The sequence below is a fragment of the Sarcophilus harrisii genome, chromosome 2, assembly GCF_902635505.1.
Source record: "Sarcophilus harrisii chromosome 2, mSarHar1.11, whole genome shotgun sequence".
Lineage (NCBI taxonomy): Eukaryota > Metazoa > Chordata > Mammalia > Dasyuromorphia > Dasyuridae > Sarcophilus > Sarcophilus harrisii.
The window spans coordinates 658779915-658802175 of record NC_045427.1 but is presented as its reverse complement, the minus strand read 5'-3'; the positions used below and the strand labels follow the sequence as shown (position 1 = coordinate 658802175).

General features: G+C 42.7%; 1 long non-coding RNA gene across 1 annotated transcript in view; it reads left to right on the top strand.

Moving 5' to 3' along the window:
- LOC116422013 overlaps positions 1–22261 on the top strand; it is a 68533-nt gene that overhangs the window by 11553 nt on the left and 34719 nt on the right. Inside the window, exon 3 of the long non-coding RNA XR_004232617.1 lies at positions 20486–20604. This is a non-coding gene — a long non-coding RNA (uncharacterized LOC116422013). The remainder of the gene's footprint in view (positions 1–20485; positions 20605–22261) is intronic.

Here is a 22261-nt window from a genome sequence, read left to right as displayed (position 1 = left end):
GGTAGTAGGGATGCCGTGGGAGGGATCTTGGAGCCAGAGCTGAGGAGTCTCACCTGATCCTTGTGGACTAGTGAGAGGCTGGGAGCTGCCGAGGATGTCTGAACTGAAGCTTCCCCAGGACGGCCCAGAGGCCAGCTCCTCTTGGCTCCCTGGAGGCCGGCTCTGGGCCCCCTTCCCATCTTGCCACCGACTCCTTGCCCGCAGCCTCAGGAATCCTGCTGCCCACCAAGGAGGCCTCTGTATCTCGCTGGCCGTGCTGGCCGTTCCAGTCCCTGGTCTGGATCGATCACCTTGTGGATAACCCAAAGCTCTTTCCATATTGTTTCAGCATTTCCATGGTAACAGCACTACTTCAGAGAAAAAAATTCAAGGGGAAAAAAAAGAAAAAAATGGCAACGAGCGAGTAATAACAAAGCATTAGACAGAACTGCTCGTCCTCTTCTTCCCAGACTCTATCTTTCATGTAGATTTTTAAGCTTCTACTTGCTTAGACACATGCATAATTCTCTACCTCCCTTGCCTGGGAAGGTAATTCAATCATCTCCAGCTCTTGTCAATGAAAGACAGGAAAGATAGCCTTTTATTCCCTATTTATTAGATTGCTAGCTCACCTTTCCTTTGAGCTCAAGGCATTCGACAAATAACTCCCAAATTATACAAGTAATTTTTCCAATGATCATTTATAAATGTCCTAATATTGAAAATTAGCTGAGAGAGTGGGTGGTGCAGGGACAGCAAGGAAGGGAGGAAATAGATGGGTAGGGAAATAGGAATTTTAGCACAGCTGCAAATACTGGTAGATCTAATGAGGCTGACTGATGGCTCCCCTCCCTGCCGGGGAGGGTGATGGGGCCTGAGGGGAAGCCAGCTTGGACTTGGCCATAGACTTTGGTGCATTTTTCCTGGATCACTTTAAAAACTGGCCCCCATCTTTGGGAAGGTCCCTGCTGCCCTGGTCAGGAGCTGGGAGAGGGGGTGGGTGGATTTCATGGAATAATAGAGGAATATGAAAAAGACCTTGGAGGTTATTTTCAAGTTGAGTCAAGAGAACCTCATAGAACTGAAGTGCCTTGTCCCAGGGACTTTGAGCTCCTTCCACTCCAGGAACAGATTATTCTCTCCTTTCTTGCATTTGGCCACCACCTCATGAGGTTTAAGATATGCCTGCCTACTGTTGAGATGCATTAGTACTACTCCAGATGCATTTGTAACTAAAATCTTTAATAGGAGAGCAGGTGGGGTGGGGGAAGGCCTTGGGGAAGCACGGAGACTCTCCAGGATCCCTCTTTGTATTGCATTGTGGGCCGTGGCTTTTACTCTCAGGTTGGCTCCTTCCCTCTGACAGATGTGGGTAGGACGGAGAGCTCCAGGCCCACCAGCAGTCTGTGTCCTTGGGGAAAGCCCACCTGTTCCTCCCCATGTGGAAAAGTTTGGAGCAATCAGTGCTGAGGGAGCCTGGGCCTTTGTGGCAGCTCAGTCACCGACTCCGGGGCCTTCTGGTTCTGGCTATCCTTTGTGGTAGGGATGGTGACTCATTGTACAGAAGCTTGTCATCGTGTTCTCTTGTGGAGCAGATGGATATTTTCTGCACATCAAGGGTCTGAAAATTCAGCCCCAGCCTGGTCAAGAAGCAGCTGGAATACTAAATTCGACATGGCTCTGGAGGTCGGTGAATCCCATTTTCTCCAGGCAGACTGAAGGGACAAAATCGCATTATTTCCTCTTCTCCCCACGGAACACCAAGGACAGCCAGATCGTCCCTGGCGAGAAGCCTTGAAAGAGCCTCTGGTAGAGCCGTTGTCTGCAGCCTTGTCTGCAAGGTAGCCTAACGTCTAAACAAGGAACAGGTGAATTTAAGGCAATTCTGTCTTACCAGAAAAACAATTATCAAAGGCAAAGTAGGGATTTACTGAACCATTTGTCTCTTTAAAAAAAAGATACCAATCGTGTAGATAAGTCTCATACTTTTCATCCCCAGATAAAATTGTCAGATTATATATATATATGTGTGTGTGTGTGTGTGTGTGTGTGTGTAGTGTGTGTGTGTGTGTCCAAAATTGCTAGGCTCATGAAGAAGTTATTTTTCTTTTTAAGTGTTTTGCAATTGTTATATTAGAATAATTTTTTAAAGGGCCTAAGAGAAAGGCTAATAGAATGTGCTTGGCCATAAGCATGAACAGGCCGAGGTCTTATGCTGCCAAAAGAAATGAGAAAGCTAATTGTCCTGACAGATTACGCGCACGGGAGGGCCCTTGTGTGCACTGCGAGGAATCGGTCTTCTTTCTCCCTCTTCCCCCAGAAAGGTGGCACTTGAGGGCCTTAGTCCATGACACTAAAAGCTGACCACCATCTTCCTTTAAAACACTTATGCTCAAAAAGGAACAGGTATTTCTCATACGCCAGACACTGCTCAGAGACTTACAAATAGAGTCTTTCTTGGCCCTTACGACAACCCAGAAAGGTGGGGACTTGTACTGCATCCTTCATCCACTCCAGGGCCTGGCGTCCGCCTTGGGGACGGGTGAGCCGTTCTCTGCGGGAGTTTGCTGACTTTCTCTTCATTTCTGTTTGGGTGATTTTAATTCTTCTGTGATTGTGGTCTGTGATTCCCTTGAAAATAGCATTGCAGAAAACAACTCGGAGATTACAAAAAGACACACTATGTTCTCTGTTAAGAGGAAGATCTGGGCTTTTGGGACAGCAAACACTGTAGAAACATTGGAACACTGTGGGACTGATCTAAAGCCTTTCAGTGTTTTTTCTCTCTCACATCCCCCTCTGAATCCAGCTCCCGATCTACAGAGTTCTGTCCCAAGTGGTTTGTGTGTGTCTGTCTCTGCTCATTTAAATGGTTTCCATTCTAACCAGATAGCATCCTGAAGACAACAGGAATCTTTCATTCTGCCTGGTTTCCAGTGTAGGTAATGGGGCTCATCACTATAATTTTTTTTCTGGATTTCACTGAGGCTCCGGGCTTTATGGTTCTAAATTAACGATGACTGAATTCTCGTCATAATGAGGAACAGGCTGGATTTGGAGTCAGGAGAACTAATTCAGATCCTACCTCAGAGACTTAGAAGTTGAATGACCATGAGTGAGTCCTTTGACTTCTCCCTGGGACCCTCTGTTTCTTCTTTTAGCGGAGGGAGATGCTAGTTGCCTTCCCTATCTATGAAGTTTGGCATGGGGGGAAATATTTAAAAGTCCTAATGAGATACAGATATGTGAGTCAGCTATTTTCATGTCACAGGTGCCATCTCTGAGATATCCCAGATGTCGTCTTTTTGACCAGATTCAAAATTACAAGTTTAAACCTTTTTATAGGAAAACGTATCTTCTTAGATCATTTAAACATGGCTTAACCAGTGGTCACAGCATATATCTTTTCAGAGCAAGTTTTGTAAAGAAAAACAGTCATATTGTTCTTTTTTCCTGTAATGATCCAGAGTCACTCTTACAAGAGTTGAAGTGAAGCCCCATCTCAGTCCAACCCACCAGCCCCTTTACTGAGCTGCTGCAGTTCCCCAGCTTCATACTGTTAAGTCTTCCCAGACTCTTAATGCTCTTGGGGTACCTGATGCTACTGCAGATTCCTCCCCGTGACCAAGGAGCTAACTCCATTCTCATCAGCTCCCTTCTTGGGATTTACCAACTTGTACCAACTCTTTCCCATGCCATTTTCCTTAGGCTTGAGGTTTTGTGTGCCTGGAAGTGAGAGAGAGAGAATGCAGGTACAGATCAGCCACGGGCACTGGAACCTTCCCTTTTTCTGCATGTCCCCTTTTCCCAAAACACAGAAGAGAAATGAAGGAATTGCTCTTGTTCTGAGAAGCCCCGACTTTGGCCTTCCCTTCTCCTTCATTTTGTTCTGTTGCCTGAGCAGGAGAGCCGGAGTTTTCTGATTTCCCTCTAGACCCCTAGGCCCAGTTTTTCAGGTAGCAGATTTGGCTTTGTTTGGCCAACACCACAGGAACGGCCCTTCCACCAGATGGGAACACTGAGACTTGGGAAGCTCAGTAGGAAGGAAACTTGATTTCCTTAAAGGGATCTAGGGCCATTTTCTTAGACTTGGTTTGAACACTTTAATGAAAGACTTTAAGGTAACTATAGAGCGTTTTAAGGATGAGAAAGACTTAGGTCCTTTCAGTATCTTGCCATCACTAGAGAACTTGAACCAGTCAGAGGTGCACATTGATTGGACAGTATGGGGTCTTTACCTAAGAGCTCTTCATACAATCACATCATACTCAAAGTCTTCTATGTGGAGTCTAGTTTGTGATAAAATTCAGCTAATGTCCTGGGCTTGGGGTGCAGACGCCTTTACCTAAGAATTCTTCATGCAATCACATGCATCATCCTCAAAATATTCTACTTGGAGTCTAGTTTGTGGATAAAAACAACTTCTCCCTTGTGGTTAAGCCATCAAATCTTCCTGATTCATTTTATTTTCTCACAAAATGCATATAGAGCTGAAATCTGCTAGTTTCATTTTATGTGTAAATATTTTAGCACAACTCTATTTGCAAAGACATCTTTGATTCCCAGGAGCCTCTTACAATATGGATGGATATCTATTGCTTGTTTCCTCCTCTTGTTACAGTGCAGATGGTCAATCAGAAAAGGGAAATCCCCCTTAGGTAACAAGTGGTGCCTTTGTCCATCTGTTTCCAAGGTCCAGCATGAGAAGCTTTCCCTCCCCTTTCCCAAGATAAAGCCTGGGAAGAAGCCCATTCAAGAAAAATGAGAGGCTACTCCAGTGATCTGCAAAGGGACCTTGAAGGGCTGCTCTGGGTCATCCAGAAACACACATGTATTAAAGGCATTTGGAACATGGATTAACTTGCTGTATACACAAAAACCATTGGGAAAGACTCGGCAGTGACTAGTTCTTGCCCACTCCTGCAGCCATTATGGGCCAAAGCTCATTTGAATGGACCACAATATATCCATATGGCATTTGCTTTTTTTTTATATCTTGGGAGCTAGATGGTTCTTTGCATAGAGTCATGGCCAAATCCCATTTCAGATGCTTACTCACTGTGTGACCTTGGGGAGGTCACTTCACTCTTGTCTTCCTCAGTTTCCTCATCTATAAAACAAACCGGAGAAGGAAATGGCAAACTGCTCCAGTACCTTTGCCAAGTAAACACCAAATGGGGTCAAAGAAGGCTAGAAACAGCTGAAAATAACTGAATAACAATAAATAAAAGTTACTATATGGGGGTTTCTCTCTTTGGGGGGAAGGATCTATCATGGCGTGACTCTTCCCCAAACAGCTCCTTTGCCTCTGAGAAACCACTGAGCCTTAATCTTGCCACGTGGGCTCTGGCAGCACACAGCACAAGCATCCACAACTCCTTGTCCCTGTTGGTCATTAAAACCCTCAGGTTAGCAATAGACCCCATTCTGGGAGCCTGTGTCTGCATCTCTGGGCCCCGACGGGACGGCACGGGATCCTTGCCTTCTCTCTTGCTGTGTGCTGATGTCAGCCCTTTGTGGAGGTGCCGGGCTGGCAGGCTGCCTCCTCCCCTGTTCTTGTCTGCTATGGGGTGCTGCCCCAGGCTCTCAGCAGGGCCCTCCCTCCCTCTTCTGAAAAGCAATCAGAGACTCTTCTAATATTTCTCTTCTTTTGGCTTTGGGAAGGCCGGCTGATGCTGCCTTCGTGCCCTGTGGACAGTATTCCCAGGGGCATCTGAGTCCTGGTCACGTAGGACATGGAGAAGGAGTCCGAATGGACCCTGTCCATCAGGGTGGCCCTCAATGGCACCGAGGTTCTGCCACAAACGCCGCTGTCGAGAAACAACTGAAGGAGCGACAGATTAAGTTACGCTTTTGTTTATCTTCTATAATCAAGTAATTAACACTGATTCCAGGACATAATTCCTGAGGATCTGCAAAGTTGCTCCCCGGGCCCAAGATCACATTGTGTGCTCCCTTTTCCCCATTTGGAAGCAGATTCCATAATGTCCCAAAGTGAGCATCAGAATCAGTGCCCAGGGAGCACATTGGGCTCAGATGTCAGATCAAATGGGCTGCTCTGGTTCTGCTTCCGTATTGATGCCTCTGCAGTTCTTGACCACCCTCTTCTGGACGCCTTCCCCTCCTTGTACTATTTTGATATTGATTTCATGCTGTCTTTAATTTCTTATTACTCTTTGTTCAACTTGGTTGGACTAGCCTCCAGTTCTTAGGTCGTTAGCCCCAATGTATCAGTAGGTCATGCTTCTCCTGTGTGGGTCTCTGTCTCTCTGTGTCTCTCTGTCTCTCTCCTTCCCTCCCTCCTCCCTCCCTCCCTCTCCCTCTCCTCCCTCTCTCCTTCCCGGTCTCTCCTTTGTTTCTTTCTGTCTCTCTCATTCACTCATTCTCCATGTCTTTTCCCTTTCTTTCTCTGTCTCTGTTTCTTTTTGTCTCTAATCCTCCTTCCCTCCTTCCTTCCCTCCTTTCCATCACTCCCTCCCTCCTTTCCTCCCTCCCTATCTCCCTCCTTCTTTCCATCTCCCTCTCCTCCTCCTCCTCCTCCTCCTCCCCCCCCTCCTCCTTCTCTCTCTCTCTCTCTCTCTCTCTCTCTCTCTCTCTCTCTCTCTCTCCTTCTCTCTCCCTCTCTTGCTCTCTCTCTCTCCTTCCCTTTTTCCATCCCTCCCTCCCTCCTTTCCTCCCTCCCCTCCCTCCTTCTTTCCATCTCTCTCCCTCTCCCCCTCTCCCTCTCCCCTCTCTCTCCCTCTCCCTCTCTCTCTCTCCCCCTCTCTCCCCTCTCCCTCCCTCCCTCTCCCTCTCCCTCTCCCTCCCTCTCTCTCCCTCTCCCCCGTCAGTTTCTCCAACAAGAAAATGGAAGTATATACTGAATGCCCAGGGTTGAAGAAAAGGTCTTTAAACACTTTAACATATTGATAGAAAACCTGCATCTCCCCTACTTCAGTCTCCCCTAATGGAGGCTTGAGGTCCTTTTGGAGACTTGTTCATGCCTCCCCACTCTCTCCTACCACCGGAACAGATGGGAGAACCTGACAGATTTCTCATGTTATCTCATGAACAAGAAGAGGTGTGAACTTGATGACCAGGTAGTCAGTTGCATGTAGGAACTAGTTGCCCTCTGGACCAAAAGGAACATGGCTGGAGGTTCGGTGGCAGTTGGCAAGAGGACTGTATTGGCGTGCCCACCGTCCCAAATGAGGGAGGCTCACTGGACTCTGCCCTGGTCTGATCACTCCTTGAGTTTCATAGTCAGCACTTTCTTCCATATTTTAGACATAGCAAAAGAGGCTCACATTGTGCCTGAATTGTGCATGATTATGAAGGAACACGTGCAAGAATCAGAAGCCAAAGGGGACATTTTCCAAGATAACATGAGGATGATCACATTATTAATGGGGATGAATAACCGTTGTGGGCTAAGTAATGAGATGTTGTGGGCAAGTGTCTAGATTAGTGCATTGGATAGAATTCAAAATTGGCTAAACACTTAATCTGTGTTACCTGGTCAAGGTATTCATTCTGTCTATTGGTTTCCTTAAATGCAAAATGGGGTAACATCATCTACCTCCCAGAAGTGTTGTGAGGATTAAATGACATATTTTTTAAAGTCTCTGGCATGGTGCTCTAACACATGGTAGAAACTGTATGAATAAAGGATAAGATCTGTTCTGCTTTGTCCCAGGGAATAAAACTAAAACCGATGAGTAGAAACTGCTGTGAAGTAATAATTCCCCAAACCAATAAAATTCAAGTGGTAGAGAGGATAAAGGTCATCCCGCTTTTGCTTGAAGACCTCCAAGGAAGGAGAAACCACTTCCAGACTCAAGGTTTTCCATTTTCTAATAGTTCTTCCCATTAGGAAATCATTGTCAAAGTCAAGTTTGAATCCTTCTCTTTGAATCTTCAGCCCAAGGCTTCTGATTTTGCCATCTCTGATCTAAGAGAAAAAAGTCTGTTCCTTCTTCGATGCAATAGCTTTTCATGAATAAAGACACCCCCCAAGTCTTGTTTCTTCCATTAATTTAAAGTGACAATCAAGTAAATATATTCTCTGATAAGGATACTAGTCTAATAAAGAAAAATGGCAGCCATGAAGGAGAAGCCTTCCCTTCAATGATAGTCTCTAAAAAGATGTCAGATCATCTTTAGTTTCCAATGTTTTAAAGGGAAGTCATTGGCAGGTCCATTGAAGGAAATCCTGGACTAGAGTCTTCAAAGTTTCTTTTGACTGTGACCATCTGAGTTTTCTATAAAAAGCCCCTGAGTTTGAAGACATATAAACAACAATGATTTGGGTACCATGGGACTTCCTTGGGAAACAGGTTCTCTCCTCATGCCTGTGCCAGCTTAAGCCACCCCTGACTCTCCTCAGCCTGAGTTTTCTTATCTAAAAAGTGCATGGATCGGACTGTCTGATTTTTTACTAGGGTTCTTGTAGCACCCAGAACTGTGATCCCCTTCTTCAGCTGCCATACTCCACTCCATCATCAATGCCTGCTAGGCAAAAGCCGATAATGCTGGGCATTCTATCCCCACTTTGGAAACTGTACCCATATCCCAGCAAAGAGGATTCCCTTAAACTGAATCGCATCCCATTCTTGTTCTCTTTTTTGTCTTGGTGATTCTGATTGAGTTTGTAAGCTTCAAAGTGACAGAAACCAAGTCTGATGGTGAAATCTCATCCAGTGGCTGGGGTGCCATTGGACATATGCGGATTGTAGCGAGTAAGAAAAAATGAGAAAAGGAAGAAATGAGAAACAAAAGGACCAGTTCCCTTTCTCCTTTCTACTAGAGAGAGTTAATTAGAGGCTTTGCAAGAGGCTGTTGTGCCCATGCAGTTCACTGTTGACCCTGCTGTGGATTAAAAATAGTTCCACAGATAAAGAACAAACGTTCTTGTGTTAGATAGAGTTTGACTGGGGATGTGCTCCAGGCAGCAGAAATAAGTGGGTGGTGGTGTTCTTGGTTTACAATTGTCCACATGGCACTGTAGAAATGTAGGAAGGAATGTGTCCCTGGGGAAAGAGATTTGAAACCCCTACTTATGAAGCAAGAGTCTGTGGTAAGGACCATAAATTCCTAAGACAGCCTTGGGATACAACAGCAATTAGCACTTATTAATTCAGGAAGAAAACTGGACTAGTCTACTAAATTCTTGGGAAAAAAACATTAGAATAGAAAATTAATAGAATATTTTAAAAGGTTTAAATCAAAGAACTTTAGAAATAGGATGACTTGATATTAATGCTGTGCATCAATTTTTCAAAGATAAGATCAATTTTTCAAAATTAAGTTAAAGTGACTTATTCAAGGTCATGCAACAGGGAAATGGCAAAGGCAAGGATCGAAGCCATTTGTCCTGACTCATTAGACCTCGATTTCCTTTAAGCACATTGAGTAATTGAAAGTAAATTGAAATCAATGAACTGTTGTCTGGGAGATGTCTTTAAAAATATTTTAAGAAAAAGACAACTTGTTGCTAGTATACCTTTTTTTATCTGCATTAGGGGGATTTGATATAGTGGTCAGAGTATCAAAATTGGCTCTCAGACCTTAATGCACATCATAACTCAATTCTTGACTATGTGACTCTGGATATATAATTTGATTTCTAAATCTAAGTTTCTCATCTGTTAACTGCTAGCAGTTGAGTGAAATAATTGTGAAAATTAAGATGTTCTATGTCAAGCACTTTCCAAACCTAATTAAACATAAATGGAATTGGCATGTTAAGTGTGGTAATTGAAAAACAGTAGTTTATTTACTTACATACAATTCAGAGATTTCTCTTTTAATATCCCTTTTTTATTAAAAGCAGGGACCAACTTTTCCTATTATATACCATGATAAGATCAAAATGAATGAATGATTTAGACATAAAGGGCAATATCTTAAGTGAATTAGGAGCTCGCAGAAAAATGTACCTGTCATATCAATTGGACAAAGGAAGGATTTATATATATAAGAAGAAAAGAGGATCACAGAAAGTAAAATGGTGAATTTGTGCACAAATAAAACCAATGCCACTGAAATTAAAAGTAAATCAGGAAATGGAAGAATTATAGATTTTTTTCTAATAAAGTCCTCATCTCTCAAATAATAGGGTGAATTGAGCAAGTTTTACAAAAATAATTGGCAATTTTCAGAAGAAAAAACTAAATTTATCTATAGTTGCATTAATAAATAATCTAAATCACTTTTGATTAGAAAAATGTAAATTAAAACAATTCTGTGATCTCACACCTAGCAGACTGGCTAACATAATACAAAAAGAAAAGATAAATGCTGGAGGAGATGTGGGAAAATAAGAACAGTAATGTACTGTTTGGTAGAGATGTGAATTTATCTAACAATTCTATAGAACAATTTGGAATAAGATCTATTAAAAACTGTGTAACCCTTTAACTCAGCAATTCAAGCCCTGGGTTAAAAGGAGGAAAGGACTTATTTGTATAAAAATATATAATCTTCTTTTGTGGTGGCAAAGAATTAGAAATTGAGTAGAGGAACAAGTCAGGGTATATGAAAGTAATGGGATACTCTTTTGTGCTATAAGAAATGAGCAAGAGGTTTCAGAAAAACCTAAGAAATTTTATATGAACTTAAGCAAAATAAAGTGAGCAGATCCAAATGAACATTATCTATGGAAACAGCAATATTCTAATGATGATCAGCTGGGAAAGATTTCCTTACTTGGATCAAGGAAATTTATCTAGTCCTGGATCCAAGATACTTTGAAAGAACCTATGGTGAAAATACTATTTCCTGAGAAGACTGATGAACTCTGGGTGCAAAGTGAAGCATATCTTAATTGTTTTTTCTTCAATTGTGTGAGGTTCTGTTTTGTTTCTGTTTTTGCAACATAGGTAATATGGACATGTGTTTTATATAATTTCTCATATTATATATATATATAATTGATATCATATTGCTTGCCTTCTCAAGGGGTGGTAGAGAGACAAAAAGGAGAAAGATAATTTGGAACTCAATTTAAAAAAAATAAAATGCTGGGGGTTTTTGCATGTAATTGGGAAACAGTTAACCAAAATATGTTTTAAAGACAGAGAATTTTTTAAAAAGAGCATTTTCTTTTTTTTTTTTTTTTTACTTTTTATGTCATCTTTATTGGTTATTTTGTATATATATATATATATATATATATATATATATATATATACATATATATTTAATAGCCTTTTATTTACAGGTTATATGTATGGGTAACTTTACAGCATTAACAATTGCCAAACGTCTTGTTCCAATTTTTCACCTCTTACCCCTCCCCCCCTCCCCCAGATGGCAGGATGACCAGTAGATGTTAAATACATTAAAATATAAATTAGATACACAATAAGTATACATGACCAAACCGTTATTTTGCTGTACAAAAAGAATCAGACTCTGAAATATTGTACAATTGGCTTGTGAAGGAAATCAAAAATGCAGGTGGGCATAAATATAGGGATTGGGAATTCAATGTAATGGTTCTTAGTCATCTCCCAGGGTTCTTTCGCTGGGCATAGCTGGTTCAGTTCATTACTGCTCCATTGTAAATGATTTGGTTGATCTTGTTGCTGAGGATGGCCAGGTCCATCAGAACTGGTCATCATATAGTATTGTTGTTGAAGTATATAATGGTCTCCTGGTCCTGAAGAGCATTTTCTTATATAAAGAACAGGAGCATGGAGCCAAATTGATGGAATACAGGAAGCTACTGAGTTAAATTCTCCCAATATTCCCATCCAAAATTCTTTAAAATAAATGATGAAATCAAATTTTGGAGCAGAAGAGCCATCAAAAGGTCAGACTGAGAAATTTCCCCCCTTAGAAGATTAAGCCTTAAGAGGTTAGTGTGAGTGATCTGTCATACAAGGGCAGGGCCATCCAGGGTGCCCACAGAATAGGGAGTCTTCAGTGTGATCATGACAGTGACCAGAGTATCTGTGGTAGCCTAGAGAGAAGGTAGGAGGATGTTGGGTCAGGAGGAGGTGACCTAGTGCTTTTCTGGCACTGATACAACTAGAATAGATTGGTGGCTCTCTTGTCCACACAAATCTGGGTCAGAGATACAGGGAAGATAAGAGCCCTTAGGGTTTGTCAGAAGGAAATCTGGTAACAGTTCTTAGGCAAAGAAAGATGCTATCACTTCTGGCTGCAGGAGAAAAAGGTCCCTTTCTGGCTATAGACCAGAGTATATAGAGTGGTGGACACAGCTTTCCCTGGACCCACCCCACTGTGAAATGTATGAAAATGTGTGGTTCCCCAGAACTAGCTCTATGATTTGCTGCTTCACCCATTTATTCTTTAGGAGGAGATTGTTTAGTTTCCAATTACTTTTTGGCCTATTTTCCTTTGGTCTTTTATTGAATGTAATTTTTATTGCATTAGGATCTGAAAAAATGAATTTACTGTTTCTGCATTTCTGCATTTGATTTTGAGGTCTTTTTGTCTTAATATATGGTCAATTATTGTATAGGTTTCATGAACTAACGAAAAGAATGTGTACTCTTTTCTGTCTCCACTCAATTTCCTCCAAAGATCTATCATATCTAATACCTCCTTAACTTCTTTCTTATTTATTTTATGGTTTGATTTATCTAAGTGCACGCTGGGTTTGTGCTGACTAACTCCTGATGTTGGGTGGGCATGGCTAGGTCCCATGAGATTCTGTTTTGGGATTCACTATTTACCTTTTTGTGTTTATGTTGGGTGTTTTATAACTTCTCTGCTGCTCTACTGGCTTGCAGCCAGGGCAGAATGGTAAACACTGTTGTAGATTCCTCCCTGTAGAGTTTCTGGCCCATGGAACCCGCACCACCCTGGCTCTGCACTGTCTGCATTGGTGTCTGTGCTCGACCTGTTTTCGCTTGGCCACTGCCCTCTGTGCCTGATTGAAACAGACTTTTCTGGGGTCTTTGAAATTATCTTCTGCTGGTAATTTGTTGCACTCCCAATATTTTGTGGATTCTGCTGTCCAGAGTTTATTCAGAGGCTTGATTTGAAAATTAGTTTGAGGGTTGTAGGAGAAGGTCAAAAAGAATCACTATCTCTGCCATCTTGACTCCAGCCCTTCATCTGATTTCTTGTAGCCAAATATATTATTCTATTTATTAAATTGTGACAATACATTAAAATCAAATAATCCCAAAATTTATCAGGGAGGCTACTGTGATTAATATAAGTATCAGAGAGACCAACTAGAGTTTTAGAAGCCTGAAGACCACTTAGAGAGTTGATTTTTAAGAGGCATAAGAATCTGAACAAAAGCGTTTGCTCTATTGAGGGAGAGCCAGATATCAAAGTTGCTAACAGAAATAGAAAATACAAGATTTGACAAATAAATGGACATGAGAAGGTAGAGAAGAGTGCAGAGACAAAGATAATGTCAGTTTACAAAAAATGTAAGAAGTTTGATATCTTCTACAAAGAAGGAAGCACCAAAGACATACTGGGGAGTACCAGATTGAAAGTATTTATTAGGGAAGTGATAACAAATAACATTGTTTTATTGTATTTAGTTTGAAATGTCAGTCAGTAAATATTATCTATATTGTGTCTGGCATTGTGCTAAACACTGAGGATAAATATAGAATAAAGACATTTATTCTCTAGGAACTGGAAATCAAGGATGGGGAAGGGAATTGGGCAGATAATTAACACAGAAAATAGTGGAAAATTCCAAAGTACTGTGGCCAAGTGAGAAATACAATGTTTTCTGCATGATGTTCCTCTCCAAAGGAGGAGTGCCCCAAACTTCCATTCATGGCTCTCCACCTTCTGACTAGACACACAGAAGTGTTGAGGAAATGAGTACCTCAGGTTGATATCAGGCATCTTTCAAAATGATAAGATTTTGTCATCAATGAGTTTTTTTGGGTCCTGGAGGAAAGCCAGAAAAGTTACAAAGTATTGTAGACAATTAAGAAATGAGGAAGGTCCACTAGACACGTGATGATGGTAGATTAAAAACCAGGGATGTGATAACGGCTGGACACGCAAAATAATTCAACCAAAGGGATTTTTTGCACATGGCCATGCAGATGGAGAAAGGAAGAGAATGGACAGCTTTTTGTTGTTGTTGTTGTTGTTGTTGTTGTTGTCATATTTTGTTTTGTTTTGTTTTTCTCCTTGACGATGGTAATAAGAAATTAAGCTTTTTCAGACTTGATGCAAGAAAAATTCACAGGGTTTTGTGCAAGGAAGAAGGAAGAAAGGGGTCTGTTCTAGAAATGAAAGAAAAAAAATAGTTTCTTAAAACTTGTTAACCTCCCCTTTACACACATACACACACACACGCACACACACACACACATTCACACACTCACTCATTCATGCACTCACTCCAAGTGATAGTGGAAGCAGAGGTATTCCACTATCTTAGGTACCCAGTTGGAAACTCAATATTTAAATGAAGGATTGAATGAACTATTGAGTAATGGAATGAGAAAATATTTGCAAAGCTCTTAACACACTATATAACAAGTAGTGGGCACTTGATCCCAACCTTCCCTAATCATAGTTGAAAGAGAAAAAGCATTATTGTGGAATAAGCTGACAATTCACAGACTACTGGTAGGCAAAGTTGCTATCTGCCCCAGGCACAGCACAGGAGAGGAGGCAATGAGGGACTTTTTGTGTAGAAATTCTTAAAAATGATTGTTAGTATAATTGAACTGCCAACTTCTTGAGGAAGTCGTGTCCCCAACACTTAGCCTGTTGCCTGGCACATAATAAGGGTTTAGGAAACATTTGTTGACTAGACTTGACTTTTAGTGTCTGGGAAGTTCCCCATTCCTGAAGTGGCGATTTATGGTGATAGAGGTTGTTGACTTACATGATTTATAGGGAGGGATCTAACTCTCTCTGGAATAGGAACACATAAGACAGTTCAGGATCTTCCCACTGGAAGATCTAATTGCCAAGCTTTAACTCATTTACCCTCAGTCACCTTCTGGTTTTTAACCAAAGATCTTTTTTGTTTTCTATAACAAAAGAAAATGGGCAGGCACCATGGCAACAGATGGCCTTCATTGTGAGAGATGAGAAGGCATAACAGGCTGGCAAAAATAATCTTCACAAGGACGCCTGTCGACTAATGGATATGAATTAGACTTAACCTCATAGAAATGTGCTGCCATAGTGGGAGCTAGTTTGAATAAGCAGGAGGTGTTTGTATTAGACAGAGAATGACAAGCATAAAACATAATTTTGATACGAGTGGATATCCTGGTCCACTAGTAGTAGCTACTCTGATGGATTGGAATAGCTTTATCTCAAGAGACACAGAGAGAAAAATGGGAAGGAGTCAAAAGGATGAAGCCTTGACCTCTAAATTGGTGTTTTCAAGGAGCTGGGCAGACCTTGGGGATGGTCAAGGTGCCCCCGCTGGCTCGCTTCTCAGATAGATGGAGAGAGGAAATGTATTATGAAATGGGGAGAATTCACCAAGAGATCATTTACATATTTTTCTAAGATTTTTTTTCCAGACAATGATGACAGAATTGAAGACAAGGCTTGTAGAGTTCAGGAATCACATCCATGTTGTCTATTTTCATTGTTTTAACCACAGTGCCCAATATGACAGAATCCTTTTATCTCAGTTCTTCTGGAGAATTTTCTGGGTATAAAAATGAGATGTCCCTGGTTACAAGTGACCAATAAGGAAATGTCTTAATTTGCTTATATTATAGTTGTTTTTATGTTGGCTAAAAATGTCTACATTCTTGAAATTAGTATTTTGAAGGAAAGATTCTTATTTATATTTTTGTTTTCTGTGTTACAGAATGGGACATCTAGAGCATCCTATACAACATATATAAATTCACACACAACCTTTTGATCTTAATTAGGTGCTTTAAAAAACCTCTTAAATACCATTGATATTATTGTTCTCACTCCCAAAAGGAGCCACAATCCACTTCCCACACTTTTTAATAGTTAAGAGAGAAAGGAGAGAAAGAGAGATTAGTACAATACTAACAAATGCCACTGGTATTGTTCCTGTATTAAATAGAGATTTAAAATTTGTGATGCATTTTACTAATAGGAACTTATTTGACTCTTAACAACTTTTCTGGGTGCCATGCAATTATTATTCCCATTTCACATAGGGTTTAAATAATTTATTGTGGGAGCCTGGATTTTGTCTCAGGTCTACCTGACTCTAGATCCCGTCCATATCTGAGGTTCGACTAACATGATTCTCTGGCTGATTTGGGCTCAGCTGCTCTCCAGACCTGCTAAGAAGGGAAGATTCACACTCTCCCCTGTTCTCGGTGCTTTGTTTCTCACACTCTCTGCTGATGGGACTGCTTGGGCTTAAGGGATTCCCTTCCCTGTCAGCCTGAGTTGAACCTCACCTCAGCCACTTGAATATTAAAACTTGAATGTGCATTTCATCAGATTAGACATTTTCTCCCCTAAAGTTTGTACTCTCTGGAGGATGCCATGAAGGGCTATTGGCTCAATTGTAACACCAGAGATACTGAGGCGAGTAGAGAGTGGTTCAATTTTAAAATGGAGCATTGAATAAGCTAGCTGACCCATGGGTCCAAAGCATTTGGTGCAGAGGAACTGAGGCACAGAGTTTATATAGGATTGTAACTAGCAAAGCAAGCAGGTGGTAATGGAAGTGAAGAGAAAGCATTGGGTCATTTCCTTATTTATCATCAGGCAGCTGTTATACAAGAAAAGTAAGTTTTTCACAGCCTAAAAGAAAAACAGGACACAGACAATGGCAGGTGCAGGGGTCCAGCCTCTGCGGAGGATCCAGGGAGCTGAGCAGGAGAAATAGGGTCAGAGTCAAAGGAAGACAGGAGCCATGGGGAGTGAGTGAGGAACTAGTGGAAGTGATGCTCCCACTTCTCTCAGGCTCCTTCAGGCTTTATTTTATACTATATCATGATCATATACTTTTCTTTAGGTCAACATGGTCTTCAGTCATGTGTCTGACTTAGTGACCTTTATATGTTACTACATTTGACATTCCATATTTGAGTAAGTTTTTTTTATGGTTAAATGGTAATTATTGATTATATTACATAAAGCCAATATTGAAAGGTAAAGGTTGTACAGGGTTAATGAGTCAGTGAATTTTGTTAGTTTACTTATATCTTGTCAATTCTAAGGATTGTTTGATTTCTTTACTTCCCTGATTGAAACCATATACATTGGCCTTTAGGGCAGTTCCTAGGTATGCTTTAACCATCTTTTGGTTCCTAGATATACTGCTCTTTTCTGAGTCTAAGTTGGTAAACCCCATTATTTCCTGGACCTTTGGATTCTTTCTCTTCCATAGTGACAATGCTTTCCATGGTGTTCTCTCCTTTATCATTTGTCTCAGTGAGAGATTAGTGTTATTAGGACAGAATATGCAGGTGGAATCATTTCTAGTGAACTTGCACAAACTCCCCTTGTCACCAGATATGTTTAAAAAATATAGGAAACAGTAGTCCACTAATGGGAATCATAGAAAGAAATGTTGTTCCTGCACGAGTGCTGGGCACATTTGCTCTCAGTGCTGGGCTTTGCCAATCAGCTTTGAGATTGTGGCTCCCAACAGGGGGGAATGAGCTTAGGATGCAGGCAGTGGTGGGAATGGGTTGAAGGGGACTTTCCAGGGTCAGTATTTTCCAAGAACAGTAACTGATTTTATCACAGGTGTGGTACCCAAGTAAGGGGAAGAACAGAAAGAGGCAAGATCACTCTATGGTCACACTTGTCACTTTGACCTAGCATGTGAGGTTCAGGTTCTCATGAGAAACTTATGGGTCCTTTTAGTTCAGCACAATGAAGTTGCCCACGGGGCTCTCCTGTCTGTCCCGGGTTTGGGAGTTTCCAACCTACTGCTAAGGACCCCGAGTAATGGGCGCTTGGCTGCAGACCATGGTCTGGCAGGAGCCCCCAACACTAGAGGGAGGGAGGGAGGCAGGTGTGAAACTCTCAGAGGATGGAGGCTGTGACAGGGAGGTCCATGAAATGCTGTCTGACAGAGCGTTCACCTTGTAACTTGACTAACTCTACAGGCAGCACCACATGGTTGGTAGGGATGGCAGGAACTTCCAGCCTCGCCCAAACTGAAGGCTGGCAGGCCATGCCCCTGTTTGCCCATAGCGGCCTAGAGCAGGCAGGAGCCCCACTGGTGTACTTAGGCCAGGCTGTGGCCAAGAGGCCTAAAGACAAGACTCCTCCCAAACCTCCAACATCAGGCATATTCCCGGTAGCTGCTTCCTTCTCCATCCACAGGACAACTGAGGGTTACATCCCAAAATGAGCTACAGTGACCCCTTGGAGTCCTAAAAATGACACTGGTTTTCCTAGCAACTGAGCTTTCCTCTCAGCCATGCATTGTTTTATGGTTGTGTATGGGGCTGGAAAAGCACCATTGCTCATCTGGACCTCAGACTCAAAAGTTGGCAACAATTAAACATTGTGGAGGCAGCCGGAGCCTCGGAGCTGGGGTCCAGGGGATGAGACAGGGAGGCAGGGGAGTGTGACTCAGGGAGGCTGAGAGGAAACTTAATAAATGTTTATTGGAGGGCAGGGGAATAAGCATTTATTAAGCACATATTATCAGCTTGAAACTGAGACAAGTGCTTTAGACACTTCTCAATTCACTTGTGAAGTGGGTGCCATGATTATCCCTATTTTCATATATGAGGAAACTGAGGCAGAAAGGGATAGAATGAGTTGCGAGGGGTCACAGACAGAAAAGTAGCTGACTTCAAGTCTGCTACTATGTGCCCTACTCCCCCCCCCCTCCCCCAGCAGCCCATGGACTCAGTAATTTCTTATCTCTGGAGTCTGCCCCACTAAGACACCATCCAGTCACAGAATCAATCTGAGGAAGCTCTGAATGTAAAAGAAGAGACAGGATGGAGTGAATGAAGGAAAGGAGGAAAGGAAGAAAAGAAGGAAATGAAAGAAAGGAAAGGAGGAAAGGAAGGGAGGGAAGGAAGGAAGGAAATCAAAGAGGAGTACAAGATCCACAGAGTGCTGGTCATGGAGTATAAAGGACATGGGATGGACTGATAAATGTTCCAGGAGCACACACACCCACCTACCTTTGTAGCATCTCAAACTCAACATGTCTAAAACAGGGTCTCATCTTCTTGATTTGCATCTTCCTTGAGAGGGCACAAGGCACCCAGCCGGGCTCACGACTGTGAGTTCCTCCTTGACTCATCACTCTCACCCAACCTATTCCCAAATCTTGCTGTTTCCCCCTTCAACAACATTTGGAAATACAACGTTTGCAGGTGCCATCCATGCCCGTTACTGCTTGGCTGGCCCCCTACGTGGGCCTTCTACGTGAACTGCGCAGCCTGCGCTCAGAGCGGTCAGTTGCCACCTTGGTGCTACTTCTAAGGGGTGGGGTGAATCTGCCGACCCCTCCACCCCAAACACTGATGGTCCCTATTGCTTTGGGGAGCTATCACCCTAATGTCCAACAGGCCTTTCACAATACTCTTCTGGCCCCCCAACTCTTCCTGGGATCTCCCATGGGCTCTGCAGGAGAGGCACCAAAGGAGAAAACCCCTTTGACTATGTGTCTTTGTGCTTCCAGGCCGTCACCTTTAGGCCATGCTAGGAACGTCCTCCCACCTCAGCTCTGCCACAAGGGCTTTCTGGCCTTTGTCCCCTCTGGCTCCGCTTCCGCTCTCGCTCTCGCTCTCCTTCCAGCTGCTAATGGCTTCCCCTCCATAACTGCTACATCTGCACCTTGAAGGATGCTCTTCTTCACATGAGGCGTCCTCATTATCATGTCATTTCCTCATGGCAGAACGATCTGCAGCACTCGCTCAATGCCTCGCTGCTTCTTGATTTGCAGACTGACTGACTCACTGACTGACTGACTGACTGTGTTATTCCCCAAACAACCAAAGGACCAGGAAGAACTCCACTCACATACCAGGCCCCATGGCCGTGGTCAGCTGAGGAAATGCCCACTCCAAGGATACTCGGTGTCCTGACCTCCCCACTATTTTACCCCACGGTGCCCTGACTGGGTTAGGCGGTGCAGTGGAGAGGGTCTGGGGTCTGGGGGTTGCAATCTGGCCCCGGACACATCCAGATGTGTGACCCTGGCTAGGTCATGTCACCTGATCTTATGAGTTTCCCGAATACTAAAAAGGACATCATAACCCCAGGGCTGTTTCTCTAGAGTGTTAACACAGTACCTGGCACACAGAAGGTGCTGCATAAATGTAATGATGGGAACTACAATCCTCAGGATGGTTAGACTAGTGAAAGGGGGGCTGAGGGGAAAATGGTGTGTTCTGAAACGTGTGTAATATTTTCCACTGTTGGTTTATATTTGAGGTACTGATTCCAATCTGGGGGGGGGGGTGAAAAGGGCCTGAATATTTTCCTAAAAGATTTATGTAAATGCACCTCAAGAAGCTCTCCCACTTCTAACCGCAGCCCCCACCTTCCCCCATTAAGCCACCAAGCAGATCATTAACAAGGAACTAACAAGCCCCACCATCGGCTTTCTTCTCCCCTCTCTCCTCAGCTCCTCCATTAAGAAGTGTTGAGAATGATCTACGGCCCCGAGTTCTCCGATTCTCATGTAATTTCCTCACCCACATCCGGGAGTGACATTCCGTGTACCCTGGCAAAGCCAAACAATAAGTAAGTACTTTTTAATTTTCTCCAGAAAGATGAATGCGGCTTAATTTCCGACAGGTGTTGGGATGTTCCCGCCGTGATCTCCTTCATCAATCAGTCAAGCTCAGGGATTGGAAGGAAACACAATGACTGAGCGGATAATGAGATGAAAGGGGGGAGCTGGGGAGGGCTCATCTCCAACAACTGTCTTTGTGTTTCCTTTTTATATACTGGGGCTGTGGATGAAGAAATTCTAAGAGTATCCTTGGGAAGCCCAAGAAAAGCCCCAATCCCAATCCTAAAGGAGTTTCTGTAAACTTCGGGGACGGGGTGTGGACTGGACCAACAGTCCTCTTATTGACCAGGAGATTGACAATGAATTCTAAGTCCTAGTTTCAGAAGCACATTTGTGTGGACAAGGCAGGGATGTTTCCCTTGTTTTAATCTGTTTTAGCATTTTAACCTGACAGACTTAAAGTTTTTAAGGAAGATAATTTGTACGTGTTTATTTGAAACCTCAAAAGCAAGAGTTGGACGACTTTCTCTGTTGGAGATTCGAAAAGTAAGCAGTATGCTTGTGTAGCCATTTTTCCAAAGCACTTCCCTAATCTCTCGTTTTATCCTCACAACAATTTTTCAAAGGTTATTTTAGAGGTAAGGAAACTGAGGCAGAGCGTGGTTAAGTGGCTTGCCCAAGGTCACACAGTGGATACGTGTCTGAGGCCATATTTGAACCTAGAGCCCGATCCACTGTGCCACCAGGCCTTAGGAAAGACCAGGCATGGGATCTCAACTTAATGATGCTTGCAGGTAATTTCTTCAGCCCACTGGTGGTAGTTGAACAAGGGACATAGGGGACATATTTGATAATCAACACTTTCTCCTTACTAGGCCTAGGAAGGATAAAGGATTTCAAATAAAGATAGGTGAATATTTATTATTATTATTAATATTATTATTATTATTTTCTGGCTGAGGCAATTGGGGTTAAGTAACTTGCCCAGGGTCACACAGATAGGAAGTGCTAAGTGTCTGAGGTCAGATTTGAACTCCTGACTTCAGGGCTGGTGCTCTATTCACTGCACCATCTAGCTGCCCTAATAGATGAATATTTTTGAACTTAATTGCCAGATGCCATACAAGGCAGGACAGAGAAATATTATCCTGTGTTACAGACATTGATAATCTAGGGTTTATGGGAGGTGTAATGTATGTGTGTTTTATATGTATTTCCAGTGCATGCATTATGCATATCATGTGCATGTATATACAATAGTATAAGTGCACACATTCATACACACACACATACGTATATATTTATTATCCTTTTTATTTAGAAAAATCAGCAAATTCTTACTATTGCTCTGCTGCTTCTGGCTCCCAACCCAGACCCTCTCTTAACCCCATGCACAGAGACAAACAAGATCATAGATACTGTGGACACACACACACACACAATTCCAGGTGTCCCACCTGTTCCTACTGAGGAGTTTGCTACCAGAATATCTGTGAGGCCCTGGCTCCTCCTCCCTCTAGTCTTGCCCCCCAATCGCCCAATGCTGGAGGCCCAACTCCCTGTTCATTGGCCCCTGAAAGCATTTTCTTTGTCTTTCCCAGAGTAGCCTCTGCAGAAGAGCTTCAGAAACTGCGATGCTAATAATCAGCATTACATTTTTCCTCT